The sequence below is a fragment of the Lissotriton helveticus genome, chromosome 3_1 (genome assembly GCF_964261635.1).
Source record: "Lissotriton helveticus chromosome 3_1, aLisHel1.1, whole genome shotgun sequence".
Lineage (NCBI taxonomy): Eukaryota > Metazoa > Chordata > Amphibia > Caudata > Salamandridae > Lissotriton > Lissotriton helveticus.
The window spans coordinates 1,392,418,111-1,392,434,922 of NC_136061.1; the positions used below are offsets into that span (position 1 = coordinate 1,392,418,111).

The following is a 16,812-nucleotide window of genomic DNA, read 5'->3' on the forward strand; positions in this document are numbered from 1 at the left end:
TTGACCTGCAGTGGTTGCCTTGCTGCTGAAGGAGGAGAGAAAGTCTTAGATTTTTGTTTTCAACTTGTAGAAGTCCTGGTGCGCCAGGCATCAAACCAAAGGGTAGCGTCCCTAGGTTAGGGAGCCAGGTTCAGGTGGTTGCCTGTCCTGGACGGCAGGGCGACTGTAGCCAGTGTCCTGGCCGGTTTGTCTTCTAGGGGTACCCCTGTGAACACAGGTGGGGCTCATCTTAAGTGAAGAGACCCTGTGTTTCCCAAAAGGGGTGGTACAGGCCTAGCAGGGATGTTTAGGGTTCTTGGCTGAGTGTTGTGGTACTACCCTGAGAGCAGGTGGGGCCTACCTAAAGTGGAGGGACCCTGTTCTACAGTGGGAGGGTGCAGAACTCTGGAAGGGGGTCAGAGGGAGTCTGACCCCTGTGCATCCGGTGAACGTGGACTCCCGGTGGGAGAGTTGTGTTCTGGAGGGTGCTTCAGAAGTAGAGGTAGGGTGGGGCATTCTTGCCCGTGACCTCTGGTCAGCCTGAGGGTGCGGACCCTAGGTTGAAGGATCAGTGGTAGTTTGGAACTACACTGAGAAAGGGAGTGGAGAATGGCTAGTGCAGGCCAGGGGTTACAACCCCCCACTCTGTGGATGGGCATGGACCAGTGGTATCTGGGTGGCCTAGGGCCTGGTCCTAGCCATGGACGGCTAAGGAGTACCAGTGGGGTAGCCTAGTTGGGCCTGGTTTTTTTTAAGGATGTGCTTGGCTTATGGATCAACGTGGCGTAGAACCGGAGGGTGTCCCTGCAGTGCGGGCCCGCGTCCGTGTTCTATCGCCCCAAGCAGGGAAGTCCATCACGGTGGTGATTGGCCTACCCTGCGTTTTGGCTGGAAGGGGGTTGTGTTGGACTTGGCCCGTCTGGCAGGTTCACCCCTGAACTTTTTGCCTTGAATTATAGTGATTTCTGGTCTTTGCGCACTTTGACACTGTGGTGCAGTGTAAAGTGCGTGCGCACTGTGAGTGCATGGAGTGAGATAGGCCTGCCCTCCCATAGGAATGCATGGGGAATGTATGTGTCCCTGGTAGTTCCTGATGCGTGGGGAGTGCAGGCTCGAGTTTGGTATGTGTGAACTCGTGAGAATGAATGCTGCGAGATGGTGTATGCGGCATGTATGTGTCTAGTGGGGAAGTGCTACTTCTAGACCTTGATGTATGTGTGCAGTGAGGGTGCTGGAGCGTGATTGGCTGGAGCTGGCTGGCATGCCAGGCTCCAGGAAGTCTGGATGGGTCTGCCCGGTGGTGAGTGGGAGATTAGCATGCTGATGGCTGGGGAGGAGTGTACCTGTGTCCTGAATGAGGCTGGGCTTTCCCCAGACAATGCTGGCTCCGCCCCCCTGTGGTGTGACTGATGACCCTAGTCCTGCCAGTGAATGAAAAGGGTGATTGGGCCCATCAAGAGTGCTCACCAACCAGCTGCGACTGGTTTCTCCCCTCACCCTGTGCTAGAACAAAGGAATGTGGTGTATAAAAATGGGGCTGTGTCCCCACAGAGGTTGTTCTCTTCCAGGATCCTGATAGGAGGGGGCTGCTGCTGGTGGGGCCCAGGAGGGACCGCCATGGGGGCTGTCTCCTGCCCTGTGCGCTGGCCCCTGGGCCCTGCATGCCCCTCCTGATGCCCAGGACCTTCTGCTGTGCCTTTGTCCTTGCCCAAGGGCTATGGCCGCCCCTAGCACCCCGTGAGCGCTTTAATTTGCCTGCCTGGGCAGAGCGCTGTCGGTTTCCCTCGGAGGGAAGCGCTCCTGCCTTTTTTGTTCCCCAGAGTGCTTCGTTGCACTTTATTTTTTATATAAGGGTGCCCACCCTTTTTATGTGTCTATTAGCGAGTGCCCACCTCGCTTTTATGTTTTATCTTAATCTCGAGGGTGCCCACCCCTCTTTAATGCCCCCGAGATTCACCGCCGCGGCCCTCGCGCCGCAAAACAGGAAGTCAGGCACTACGGTGCCTGACGCGGGGCGGGACTTCCGGTTTGCCGGAGGAAGTCCCGCCCGCCGCCGCGCTGTGATTGGCAAGCGCCGCCAGAAAGAGGAGTTTGGTCCGGAGCCTTGCAGCTCCCCCTTGAGTCCCGGTCCCGAGATGGGGGACCGGGTGAAGACGAGAGAAGGAGCGGGCGGGGCTCCCATGAGGTGAGGGAGCGCCCCGCTCGCTGCCAGAAGATGTCTGCAGAGGCCCCCGTGAGCGAGGGAGAGCCCCGGCAGACTGCTGCCAGAAGACTGTGTCCCCCGCCGCCTCCGGAGAGCAGCCGGTGAGTAGAGCTGCCCCGGGGGCGGGGGGGTGGTGAGAGTGCGCGGCCCCGCTTGCAGAGGGCCGCTCCCACGGCCCACAGTAGTTGTTCTTTGAGCCTAGAGGGCTCGGTGGGGGCATAGCGTTTTCTTTGGGGTCCGTGAGCCCCGCAATGTAAGAGGTGCCTTCAGGGCGGCCCCGGATAGTAGAGGGCCGCCCACACGTTTCCCCAGGGCACGGTATCAAGTTAAAGGGCCTGAGGAGCCCGTGCTGAGCCCCGTGGCTCCAACGATGGGGACATTGATTTCTCTCAGGAGCCAGAGGGCCCCCCGATCCTGCGCATTCTTGTTCCTTTCAGAGCCTAGAGGGCTCCAACGATGGGCAAGTGATGTTCTAGAGCCTAGAGGGCTCCCACAGTTGATGCAGTTTTGTTCCTGAGGGGCCAGTGAGGGCCCCTGGCGCAGATTTGTTTTCCAGCTGCCCAGCAAGTAGTGGGCAGCTGCACCGTTTAGGTTTTCCTTCCTAGGGACATGTGTTCTATGGACTTAAGAGTGAGATGCACTCCTTCATCCCTGGCCTTTTCCCAGCTGCGCAGCACTTAGTGCCAGCTGCAGCGTTTAGGCCCCCCTGTTCTGTCCCTCAGCTGCCCAGCAAGTAGTGGGCAGCAGCTACGTTTAGGTTCTGGCGCAAGTGGCGCAACCTGGACTTTGTGAGTTCTGCGCTAAAGGTGATTTATGCGCTAACTGAGGTTTAGATGCTGTTATGATCTATGTCCTATTGCTTTTGGGTGTTAGGAAATGTACAATGTGTAGTATGTTTTGTGCACCCTGTGTTCTGCACCTCTGAATGTGTTGATGCATCATGTGCCTTGTTCCTTACACCGCTGAACGTGTGTTGATGCGTCATGTGTTTCTCTTACACCTCTGAATGGGTAGATTATTCATCATGTGTTCTCCTGCACTGCACCTCTGAATGTGTTGATAATGCGTCATGTGCCTCCTTCCTTACACCTCTGAATGTATGCATTGCATCATGTGTTATGTTCTTACACCCCTACAGGTATTGTGATACTTAGGTGGTTGTTTTCTTTCTAGTACAGGTGGTGCTAGTGAGGTCCTGGTTACCAGTAGTTACTGGTTGTGTGCTCTATTTTTATATTGTGCTACAGTGATTTTCTGTTATGGTCTAAGTGATATTCCAAGGGCTTGATACTGAGCTCGCCCCCTGACCAGAGTCCCAGGACCAGTGGACTCTATTGTGCCTTCCCTGACAAATTGCTGGGACTTGTCTGATCTCCCTGGGCCCCTGGGGCCTCGCTGAAGTGTGCCTCGCTCACTCCCCTCGGCAGCTCGTGCCGGCCGCCCGTCCAAGCCTCGAGCCGCGCCGCTCTCCCCTGAGCCGCGCCGCTTCGCTGGGCCGCCCGCATCCTGCCTCCCCCTCCTCTTCTGAGCCGCACACATTGGTCGCCCCAGAGAAACGCTTGTAGCTAGCCGGTCGCCCGCTAAAGCCTACTAAGGAGATCACTCGCATTATCCTGCGCAACCAGGACGGAAGGTACTGTCCGATAGGCTCTATGTTCTAAGTTCTAGGCCTACAAGTATTGTATTGCTAGTTCTAAAAGTGCTGATTCCTGACAGTGGTCCAGGTGGCCCTGTCTTGTAAATATCCCCTGTAAATTCTGCCCGTGCCTCTGGCACATTGTAAAGTGTGTGTTTTATCTAATGTGTTTTGGTGTAATACAAAGGCTATTTTTATATAACCTTGTGTGGAGTTTCCTTTGTGGTGGGTCCTGGGTGTTGTTGCTGGGGTGCGTGCGCAAATACTTAACTCACATCGCCTCCGAGTTTAGCCTTGCTGCTCGCGCCACGTTACCTAGAGGGTGAGCAGGGGTTATCTTGGCGTGTAACTCCCTTGCCCTGACTTGGGAGTGGTGGTCTCTGACTGACTTTGGCGAAAGCCCTGGCCAGCCAGGGATCCCATTTCCAACAATATAGATGTTTGATCTCATGCTTCACCTTTCTACCAAGATACTGGAATTTGTCCAACTCCCAGCTCAACCCAAGTCTGGAAGGGGGTCTGAGATATCCCTGTCCCATCATATGATCGGGAATATTAAGGACTCTGCTACACCCACCCTAAGGTAATACCTGGGAGTAATAGTAGATGAGAGACTGAATTTTGGGGACCAAGTTATCTCCTCAACTGCTTATGTCCTTAAAACAGTGAAAAAGATACTTCAGTTTCTTCCAGCTGACAGCGGGCAGACGGTGGTTAAAGCACTACTCTTGTCGAGGCTGGATTATTGCAACGGTCTCTATTTAAACATTCAGGAACGCTTTATGAACAAACTTCAAAAGCTACAAAATGTGGCGGCAAGGCTACTCACAGGAACGCCTAAGTTTGCCCCAATCTCTAAAGGAATTAAAAAACGACATTGGCTCCTGGTGAGGAACTGAGTGCGTTTTAAAACCCTGTGCATTGTTTTTAAAGCACTCCAAGGAGTAGGACCTGACTACCTACAAAAACTGTTTAATTGGTACACACCGAAAATAAATTTATGTTCGCTTGGAGCTAAGCTTGTCAGTGTCCCAGCTACAAAAAAGGCGACGTGAGGTGATCGAGAAACGTTTTTGGAGCAGCCAAAGAATGGAACGAGCTCCCAGTTCATTTCAGAAATGCAACAGACTTGTTGGCCTTCAGGAAGGGTCTGAAAACATGGTTGTTAGAACTGGGGGTCTCTAGTTGGCAGGGGTAGGTACCACTGTCCAAATAGTGACCCTTGCTTCTAGTCAGGGTAAGGAGGAAACCCTCTAAGATAACCCCTGCTCACCCTCTAGGTAGCTTGGCACGAGCAGTCAGGGCTAACCAAAGGCAATGTGTAAAGTATTTGTACCAACACTCACAGTAACACAGTGAAAACACTACAAACTGCCTCCACAACAGTTTAGAAAAATAAAGGTATTTAATCTAAACTACACAAGACCAAAACGATAAAAATCCAACATACACAGTTCAAGAATATGGTTGCAAAAGAGTTCTTAATGTTAGCGATAACTTTATCCACAGTTGCGTCACATTTTAGCCACAGTACCTTTGTTAGCGATAAAAAGTTCCAAGCACAGAAGCTTGAGCGGTGAAAAACAAGCAATGCGTTGCTCCTGAGACCCTAGGGAGGCGTTAGCGACAGCCCCACTGCAGCAGCGGGCGTGTTGCGACAAATCCGGTCTGTATGGGTATGAAGGCCACTTGTATGGATTCCGGTGCGTTGGTTCTGTAGGAAGTTTTCTCCCGCAAAGGCACGATGCGACGATTCTCGGGTGTTGCGATGATCTCCAGGGCGACGATGCACGGTCAAGCGGCGATCTTTCTCTCGCAGCTCCTCGCTGCGGTGGCTCTGCGACGATTCTCGCAGCAACGTGATGCGATGGTTTCACGCAGCAGGCTCTGCGACGACGTTTACAGCGGCGGAAATCTTCTGGCTAACGAAGGATGCAGCGTCTTTGGGCAGCGCGGTAGGCGCTGCCACGATCTCGATCTTCGTAGCGGCGGGAATTTTCACGCTAGGCCGGGTTTGTGATACATTTTCTGTAGCAAAGTCTTTAAAAGCATGATTTCCAGCTCCCCTCCACAGGTCAACTTCCAGAGGCGCCACACATGGGCCAAGCACTCCAGGAAGGACAGAGCTCTCTCAGCAGAGCTCAGGAAGGCTGGGGGTGTAGTCCTTTTGTTCCTGGGACTTCAAAAACAGGGAGCCAGCTCTTTTCAGGCCCTTAGAGATTCCTTCAAGACAGGGGACACAGCACAACAGCAACGTCCTTCCCCTCTCCTTGGCAGCAAAGCAACAGCAGGTCAGTCCAGCAGAGCAACAGCAGGACAGTCTTCCTTCTTCAGATTCAGCTTTCTCCTTGGCAGAGGTTCCTTCTTGATTCCAGGATGATCTAATTTTCTGTTGTCAGGGGTCCTGTTCTTATACCCCTAAAAGTCTTTGTTCTCTTTGTGCAAGTGGGCCCTGAGCCCGGTCTGAACCAGTTCTGGGTGTTCCTTGAGCACTTTGTTTTCCTGGCTTCTCCTTTCCCTTCAGAGTGAGGGGCAGGGTCGTCAGCCACCCAGCAGGAGGTGGAGCCAGCATTGTGGAAGGCAGGCACAGTCCTATTCAGGCCCAGGTGCTATCTCCTCCCACCACTCAAGTTGCAAACACAGTCATTCAGCCTAGGGCTGACTCAACCAGCCTCCTGGGGATTCCCCAGCCCCTGTCACTCTCAAACCAGACAGTCAATACACAAACCGGCAAAGGCACACAGAAAGGGCAGACAAGAGGACAGCAACTTTCTAAAAGTGCTGTTCTCAAACACAGGATTTAAAAACAACCTTTCCTAAAAGCTGTGTTATTAAATTCTGAGTTCAGGGATACTAGACTTTTATGTCCTATCTTGTTCCTATGGGGAGATATGCAGGTAGCCACTGTAGCCAGCATCCCCCATGATAGCCTTTGGAGCAAGATAGTCTTGCAGCAGTAAAAAACGAAAATGGCTGTAATTCACTGCCAGAGCATGTCACCTGCGCAAGTACATGCTCTACCTTTCACATACACTGCACCCTGCCCAAGGGGGTACCTTGGGCCTTCCACAAGGGTGACCAATGTGCACAGAAAGGGAAGGGTTAGGACTGGTCAGTGGGGACACTGACCAGGAGGACATGGCAGTTCACAGACTGCACACAGGCACTGCGGTGGCAGGCCTGAGACACCATTTTAGGGCTATTCATGTGGGTGACACAATCATTGCTGCAGGCCCACTAGTAGCATTTGTCATCACCAGCCCTGGCACACCCAGTGCACTTTACTAGGGACTTCATAGTGATACAAATATGCCAATCATGTATTTCCAATCACAATAACAATTTACACAGAGAGCATATGCACTTTAGCACTGATCAGCAGTGGTAAAGTGTGCAGAGTCCTATTGCCAACAGCCACGGGTCAGGAAAAATAAGGGAGGAAGAAGCAAAAAGTTTGGGGATAACCCTGCAAAAAGGGCCAGTTCCAACACAACCCCCTTCCAGCCTAAAGCCAGGGTAGACCAAACGATACCTCAATGGGATTCCCTGCTTAAGGCGATAGAACACGGAAACTTGCCCAAACAGCAGGGCACAATTCCTGTTCTACGCCGACCTGAACCTAGTTGGACCACTCTACCCATACTCTCAGGGTTCACCATGCCAATCCATGTGGAACCCTTCTCCTCACCTTTGGACACCACCTGTGCAGCACCCAGCTGTAACGTGCTCACAGGTGTGTCCCAACAGATAGACAGCAAGCCACAGTGACCACCGCCAGTTATCAGGGATGAGACCCAGGCCTTATGCCTCTCAGGGCTCTCAAACCTCTGTGGCGTCAGAGGGTGCGGGGCAGTAGCCCCAGGTGCTTGGCACTCTTTTTCCACTCCTTCCCTTGTCAGGCCAGGTCTGTCACTCTGGCACAGACCCACCAGTCCCGGACCTGTATCCGGCGGCTGGGGTGGGCTTCCCCACGCCCAGTCCTCCTCTTCCTTGGGGCTCTGTACCCTCCCACCTGGAGCGATACCCCCTTCTAGAATAGCCAGGGAACCGGGGACAGGTGTCCCACACCATTTAACCACCAGTTCAGGGGTTATATCCTGCAACTGGTATCTCAGGTCAGGGAGGACACCCCGTACCTGGACCTCAAACCTAGGCTCCAAAGCCTCCAGGTTAGACAACATCTGAACGTGGCTTCTCCACCCAGGGACCAACCCCTGCGGTAGAACACTTGCCTGGCCCACCAGGACTTCACTCACTGATGTGCCCATACTGGTAGACAGTACCCACCAGGCCAATACAACGGTGTGGCCCAGTCCACCCCCAGGGTGAGACTCCTGCCCCCCTTCCAGGGGCAACCATGTCCACCCGGACAACCAAGAACACAACTCTCCTATCAGTTCAGGACCTCCCTCAAACAACTAGTCTCCCAACCTAGGGTTTAAACCCTCAGGTTGCACCGGGGTCAGAGGCGAGGACTCCCTCCCTCCCTTCCAGAGCGCTGCACCCCCACTACTGGAGGGGTACTGCTGGGACCATATTGGTCAGGCCACTGGTTACAGATGTCCTTCCTTCCAGGTCAGGCAGATCCTGAACCTGGTCTCCCAACCCAGGGACCAATACCTGCGGTTGTGCACTTGCCTGGCACGCCAGGACTTCTGGGGACTCCCACAGTACCCCCTTGAGGGTGACACATGATTCATGTGACCTGTGACAGTCTGCCTTGCGCATATCTCCGGACCCCTGTCTTCCTGACAGTGCGCGAAGATTGCCCAGGACAGAAGTGGTGTCACCATGGTCACTCCTGGGAGACTCAGCCCTTCTGGCTGGCCCCTGACCCACTGGTTCTCCCACTGGGGACTTCTTCTGCCTCTTACCCAAACAGGGAGCCAGCTCTTCTCAGGCCCTTGGAGATTCCTTCAAGACAGGGGACACAGCACAACAGCAAGGTCCTTCCCCTCTCCTTGGCAGCAAAGCAACAGCAGGTCAGTCCAGCAGAGCAACAGCAATACAGTCTTCCTTCTTCAGATTCAGCTTTCTCCTCGGCAGAGGTTCCTTCTTGATTCCAGGATGATCTCATTTTCTGTTGTCAGGGGTCCTGTACTTATACCCCTAATAGTCTTTGTTCTCTTTGTGCAAGTGGGCCCTGAGCCCGGTTTGAACCAGTTCTGGGTGTTCCTTGAGCACTTTGTTTTCCTGGCTTCTCCTTTCCTTTCAGAGTGAGAGCAGGGTCGTCAGCCACCCAGCAGGAGGTGGAGCCAGCATTGTGGAAGGCAGGCACAGCCCTATTCAGGCCCAGGTGCTATCTCCTCCCACCACTCAAGTTGCAAATGCAGTCATTCAGCCTAGGGCTGACTCAGCCAGTCTCCTGGGGATTCCCCAGCCCCTGTCACTCTCAAACCAGACAGTCAATACACAAACAGGCCAAGGCACACAGAAAGGGCAGACAAGAGAACAGCAACTTTCTAAAAGTGCTGTTCTCAAACACAGGATTTAAAAACAACCTTTCCTAAAAGGTGTGTTATTAAATTCTGAGTTCAGGGATACTAGACTTTTATGTCCTATCTTGTTCCTATGGGAAGATATGCTAGTAGCCACTGTAGCCAGCATCCCCCATGATAGCCTATGGAGCAAGATAGCCTTGCAGCAGTGAAAAACAAAAATGGCTGTAATTCACTGCCAGTGCATGTCACCTGCACAAGTACATGCTCTGCCTTTCACATACACTGCACCCTGCCCAAGTGGGTACCTTGAGACTTCCATAGGGGTGACCAATGTGCACAAAAGGGAAGGGTTAGGCCTGGTCAGTGGGGACACTGACCAGGAGGACATGGCAGTTCACAGACTGCACACAGGCACTGCGGTGGCAGGCCTGAGATACCATTTTAGGGCTACTCATGTGGGTGACACAATCAGTGCTGCAGGCCCACTAGTCGCATTTGTCATCACCAGCCCTGGCACACCCAGTGCACTTTACTAGGGACTTCATGGTGATACAAATATGCCAATCATGTATATCCAATCACAATAACAATTTACACAGAGAGCATATGCACTTTAGCACTGATCAGCAGTGGTAAAGTGTGCAGAGTCCTATTACCAACAGCCACGGGTCAGGAAAAATAAGGGAGGAAGAAGCAAAAAGTTTGGGGATAACCCTGCAAAAAGGGCCAGTTCCAACACAACCCCCTTCCAGCCTAAAGCCAGGGTAGACCAAACGATACCTCAATGGGATTCCCTGCTTAAGGCGATAGAACACGGAAACTTGCCCAAACAGCAGGGCACAATTCCTGTTCTACGCCGACCTGAACCTAGTTGGACCACTCTACCCATACTCTCAGGGTTCACCAGGGTTCACCATGCCAATCCATGTGGAACTCTTCTCCTCACCTGTGGACACCACCTGTGCAGCACCCAGCTGTAACGTGCTCACAGGTGTGTCCTAACAGACAGACAGCAAGCCACAGTGACCACCACCAGTGATCAGGGATGAGACCCAGGCCTTATGCCTCTCAGGGATCTCAAACCTCTGTGGCGTCAGAGGGTGCGGGGCAGTAGCCCCAGGTGCTTGGCACCCTTTTCCCACTCCTTCCCTTGTCAGGTCAGGTCTGTCACTCTGGCACAGACCCACCAGTCCCGGACCTGTATCCGGCGGCTGGGGTGGGCTTCCCCACGCCCAGTCCTCCTCTTCCTTGGGGCTCTGTACCCTCCCACCTGGAGCGATACCCCCTTCTAGAATAGCCAGGGAACCGGGGACAGGTGTTCCACACCATTTACCCACCAGTTCAGGGGTTATATCCTGAAACTGGTATCTCAGGTCAGGGAGGACACCCCGTACCTGGACCTCAAACCTAGGCTCCAAAGCCTCCAGGTTAGACAACATCTGAACGTGGCTTCTCCACCCAGGGACCAACCCCTGCGGTGGAACACTTGCCTGGCCCACCAGGATTTCACTCACTGATGTGCCCATACTGGTAGACAGTACCCACCAGGCCAATACAACGGTGTGGCCCAGTCCACCCCCAGGGTGAGACTCCTGCCCCCCTTCCAGGGGCAACCCTGTCCACCCGGACAACCAAGAACACAACTCTCCTATCAGTTCAGGACCTCCCTCCAACAACTAGTCTCCCAACCTAGGGTTTAAACCCTCAGGTTGCACCGGGGTCAGAGGCGAGGACTCCCTCCCTCCCTTCCAGAGCGCTGCACCCCCACTACTGGAGGGGTACTGCTGGGACCATATTGGTCAGGCCACTGGTTACAGATGTCCTTCCTTCCAGGTCAGGCAGATCCTGAACCTGGTCTCCCAACCCAGGGACCAATACCTGCGGTTGTGCACTTGCCTGGCACGCCAGGACTTCTGGGGACTCCCACAGTACCCCCTTGAGGGTGACACATGATTCATGTGACCTGTGACAGTCTGCCTGGCGCAGATCTCCCGACCCCTGTCTACCTGACAGTGCGCGAAGATTGCCCAGGACAGAAGTGGTGTCATCATGGTCACTCCTGGGAGACTCAGCCCTTCTGGCTGGCCCCTGACCCACTGGTTCTCCCACTGGGGACTTCTTCTTCTTACCCAAACAGGGAGCCAGCTCTTCTCAGGCCCTTGGAGATTCCTTCAAGACAGGGGACACAGCACAACAGCAAGGTCCTTCCCCTCTCCTTGGCAGCAAAGCAACAGCAGGTCAGTCCAGCAGAGCAACAGCAGGGCAGTCTTCCTTCTTCAGATTCAGCTTTCTCCTCGGCAGAGGTTCCTTCTTGATTCCAGGATGATCTCATTTTCTGTTGTCAGGGGTCCTGTACTTATACCCCTAAAAGTCTTTGTTCTCTTTGTGCAAGTGGGCCCTGAGCCCGGTTTGAACCAGTTCTGGATGTTCCTTGAGCACTTTGTTTTCCTGGCTTCTCCTTTCCTTTCAGAGTGAGAGCAGGGTCGTCAGCCACCCAGCAGGAGGTGGAGCCAGCATTGTGGAAGGCAGGCACAGCCCTATTCAGGCCCAGGTGCTATTTCCTCCCACCACTTTAGTTGCAAATGCAGTCATTCAGCCTAGGGCTGACTCAGCCAGTCTCCTGGGGATTCCCCAGCCCCTGTCACTCTCAAACCAGACAGTCAATACACAAACAGGCCAAGGCACACAGAAAGGGCAGACAAGAGAACAGCAACTTTCTAAAAGTGCTGTTCTCAAACACAGGATTTAAAAACAACCTTTCCTAAAAGGTGTGTTATTAAATTCTGAGTTCAGGGATACTAGACTTTTATATCCAATCTTGTTCCTATGGGAAGATATGCTAGTAGCCAGCATCCCCCATGATAGCCTATGGAGCAAGATAGACTTGCAGCAGTGAAAAACGAAAATGGCTGTAATTCACTGCCAGTGCATGTCACCTGCACAAGTACATGCTCTGCCTTTCACATACACTGCACCATGCCCAAGTGGGTACCTTGAGACTTCCATAGGGGTGACCAATGTGCACAAAAGGGAAGGGTTAGGCCTGGTCAGTGGGGACACTGACCAGGAGGACATGGCAGTTCACAGACTGCACACAGGCACTGCGGTGGCAGGCCTGAGATACCATTTTAGGGCTACTCATGTGGGTGACACAATCAGTGCTGCAGGCCCACTAGTAGCATTTGTCATCACCAGCCCTGGTACACAGCCAGTGCACTTTACTAGGGACTTCATGGTGATACAAATATGCCAATCATGTATATCCAATCACAATAACAATTTACACAGAGAGCATATGCACTTTAGCACTGATCAGCAGTGGTAAAGTGCGCAGAGTCCTATTGCCAACAGCACGGGTCAGGAAAAATAAGGGAGGAAGAAGCAAAAAGTTTGGGGATAACCCTGAAAAAGGGCCAGTTCCAACAATCGTTCTTTGATAAGTAACTGTGCCTGTGCCACTCTTGCATCACGGATAGGTAACTATCACCAGGACACCCTTGGGTAATTGTGCGCTTGATAAATATCTATAACATAACATGAGGTCAGAAAACCTCTCAAATGTATGTAGTGCATCCTGCTGGATGGGCACTGCATGCTCCACAGCCACAAGGAAAAATGAAACGGAGGCAGCTAAGGGAGTACTATTGGGCAATGTCTTAGAAAAAAAGTGTTCTACAAAAAGAATATATTCTTGGAGGAATCATTTCTACTCAATTTGATCTTATCCTGGTCACACAGCTTATCCAATTACTTCAACACAACATTCATGTACAACACCAATGCCGTAAGGAATACAGATATATTTACCAAGACATCAAAGTCCATACAATATAAATCACCACATATGAACTTAGAATGAAAGGCTACAAACACCATGTGGTATTATTCAGGTTGTTAGAGAGGACAAAATGTTGATGTTTCATTCTCAAAGGGCACATTAGGACCACAAGAGCGTTCTCAGAACCAAGTGTTGCAAAAGAATGAAGCCTGTAAGTACTTGCTGACAAATCAGGTACACTTTTGCGTAAAGGACTCCACAGACGCCCTATGCATCATGATTCAAAGTTAAAATGTGATCATTTATATTGTATGGGCTTAGATGCTTTGGACCTTTATGGTTAGGAGTATTATTGCTCTTCCTTATATCCCCAAACGTAATAAATGTGAATATAGAGATCATAAGGTGGAGGTAGTGCTGGTTTGTTAATGTACTGCTGTATCATAAATGTTATTTTTACTGTAATCATAAGCTGATTGAATACTCGCTGATAAGTGGAGGACTCTGCTTTCACTCACATTAAGGGAATATAGACCAAGATTACTCAAAGAGGGAGGCAAAAGTGGCAGAATATTGGCCTGGTACGAACAAAGAATGCTTCTTTCCCAAGACTCTGACACTATTCCCAGTTGCATAATAGCATTGAAATAGAGGAATTCCTAAGCTAAGTGCAACTTTCAAGATTAGAGATTGTTCTGTTAAACATACTGGTAGCAGATATTACACAGAAAGAACTACTTAAATCCCGTAAAGAGCTCCCACAATTTAAGTCACTAGGAATGGACGTCTTATGGAAGCGGTGGGGCAATGGTCGCACTAGATATAGAGAAAACCTTTGACACAGTCAATTGGAATAACATGTTTGGAGTATCGCAGTGTATGGGATTTGGACTCAGGTTTATGGGTTGGTTGGGTATCTTACATACTATGCTCACAGCCCTGGTGAGACTGAGTAACATGGTTCTACCTACTTGCCCCTTTGAAAGGGCCTCTCCTGTTTGAAGTCACAAAGGAGCCGTTTGCAATACCTCTGCACAAGGTTCAGGAGTTCTTTGGGATCTGAGTGACAGACATGCTCCATATAGTCTCATTATATGCAAAGTATACTTTGATATATGTCAATGCCCATTAGAGCTCGTTGCCAATACTATTTGCCGTTATTTAGGACTGTGGAAATCACACAGGGATGCAAATAAATATAGTCAAAATGGTGGTGTTTCCTTTGGGTTCTCTTCCACAGCCCACGTCCTCCAAGGATTGTATTAAATAAGCAGTATACTGTATAAAATAAACAAAAACAATGCATGGCTGCTGCTTTTGTCACCTTTTCCCAGTCTTGCCTATTTGTTATACTACTACTCTTTGCAAAGCATCTCTGCGTGGTGCAGTTTGATGTAAGGATCACTGGACCTTGTATGGCAACCCCCCATTTTTGTGTATAGTCACACAAATTCCTACTACCACTGAGGCTAAGCTGGAGAGTAAGTATTGTAATTATCAATTGCTTGTCTCTCTCTTTCTCTCTCTCACATGCCCCCACCCATTATATGCTATATTTTAATACCCAATTCAACTTATCTCCTAAATTCTGACAGATTTTTGTGTTGATATGAGTATTAATACCGAATAGCAATCCACATCCAATGAGTACTACAGATACAAAAGTATGATCATAAAGTAATCATGTTTAGAGAGCAGCAGGCACAGACATATTGAAAGTATTGATCAGAGTAAAAGGAGTGGAAGGTGTGTTTAACATTGTACGAAACTTGTGGCAAAATAGGAGAGATAATCATAATAGTTTGAGGGGGAAAAGATGTGACGTTGCAGAAACTGTAGTGACAAATATTGAGAAAACAACAGAATATTGCCAATGCAACAGGACTAAGACATTTGAATTTATGCTATACGTTTTGTTTTTCAATGTATATTCCAAGATTTTCAAATAGAGCAATCACATTACAAAATGTCAGGTAGTATGACATTCAATACAGTACATTTTCCAGATCCTAAACAGACATGTGCACCTCCCAATGCCCCCCTCCCCTCAACTGGGTTTACAGCAGATTTCCCTACCCAATACTGGTTACTCAGGGACAGAGTGCCGATGGGCCTGCTAAAGGTGAGATCTTGTATCTGAGTCGGTATCCAAGCCCACCTCTTTGACCGGAGCCATCAACTTGTGCAACATTTCCGTCCACTCAAAACAGGCCTCCTGCACCTTATCATCCATCTGGACCTCAAGCATCCGCCGTTCCTCTGCCAGAACCCACTCATCCACGTCTCTACTTCATTGGTAATATGTATGCCCCCAGCAGACATCCATAGGATGGCTATTCTTTGATTGGCCAGCACAAGACACAGCAATGCAAATTTGTCATGCACTTTGATCATAGTCAGACTTGGTAACAGTTGTAACAAACAGTGGCAGACCGTAAGATCTATATGTACATCACTCACCTCTCGGAGTCTATGTGTAACCATGCTCCAATATACCGTCATCCCCATACACCCCAGGCATATACAAGAAGTTTGCCTCAGCAGCTCCACACCTGGGGCAAGATCCGGACCTAGTTATATATCTACCCACAACCTTTTCGGAAAAACATAAGCTCAATGTAAGAAGTGTGCCAGTCTGAAGCCTGCATCGCAGGAGACTCCCCTCACTAACGCACACGCCTTCATCCAGTCACCGGCTGCCGAGGGATCATAGAAAGTCTCCATCCTAGCACAGTCTTGTGACCATCAGCTTATCCGGCGTATCCCAATTCAATGCATCATTTAGTCTGTAGACCAGCCCAGAGCAGATCTCACATTCAACAACATCTCCAGCAATACTGAAGCTACTGGGGTCTATGGAAAATCAGTAGAGATGTCATTGGGCGTCTTGGTCATTTTGGCAAATTGTAAAAAAAAATCCACAAGGTGAGATCTTTTTTTTGGGTTCTCTTCCACAGCCCACGTCCTCCAAGTATTGTATTTAATAAGCAGTATACTGTATAAAATAAACAAAAACAATGCATGGCTGCTGCTTTTGTCACATTTTCTCAGTCTTGCCTATTTGTTATACTACTACTCTTTCCACAGCATCTCTGCCTGGTGCAGTTTGATGTAAGGATCACTGGACCTTGTATGGCAACCCCACATTTTTGTGTATAGTCACACAAATTCCTACTACCACTGAGGCTAAGCTGGAGACTAATTATAGTAATTATCAATTGCTTGTCTCTCTCTTTCTCTCTCTCACATGCCCCCACCCATCATACCACCAAGGGCTAGATCACATAACACAATAAGTGTAGTTCAGTGGTCATCCCACATGACAAGACAACACTTCCAATATAGGCATAAAACAAAAACAAAATTCTCCGAACCGTGCACCCCATACAATATGGCTTGCTTTCAATGTGGGTAAGCACTTCAGTGCAGCACATAGGTGGTAGTACGCATCATACATTTACGACCAAATCATGCAATACAATAGTATATGTTGTTTAAAATTACTTACTTCTGGATTAGGTTTGTCCTTCACAATGGTTTTCTAAAAAGAGAAAAGAAAGTCAGAAATTATAGTCATACAATGAAAACATATATTTCAAATGCTATACTTTAATACCCAATTCAACTTATCTCCTAAATTCTGACAGATTTTTGTGTTGATATGAGTATTAATACCGAATAGCAATCCACATCCAATGAGTACTACAGATACAAAAGTATGATTATAAAGTAATCATGTTTAGAGAGCAGCAGGCACAGACATATTGAAAGTATT

General features: G+C 50.1%; 1 long non-coding RNA gene across 1 annotated transcript in view; it reads right to left on the reverse strand.

Annotated features, from left to right (window-relative positions):
* Nucleotides 1-16,574, reverse strand: part of LOC144824983 (uncharacterized) — a 37,439-nt gene extending 20,865 nt beyond the window's left edge. Inside the window, exon 1 of the long non-coding RNA XR_013609223.1 lies at nt 16,546-16,574. This is a non-coding gene — a long non-coding RNA (uncharacterized LOC144824983). The remainder of the gene's footprint in view (nt 1-16,545) is intronic.
* Nucleotides 16,575-16,812: the final 238 nt, after the last annotated feature.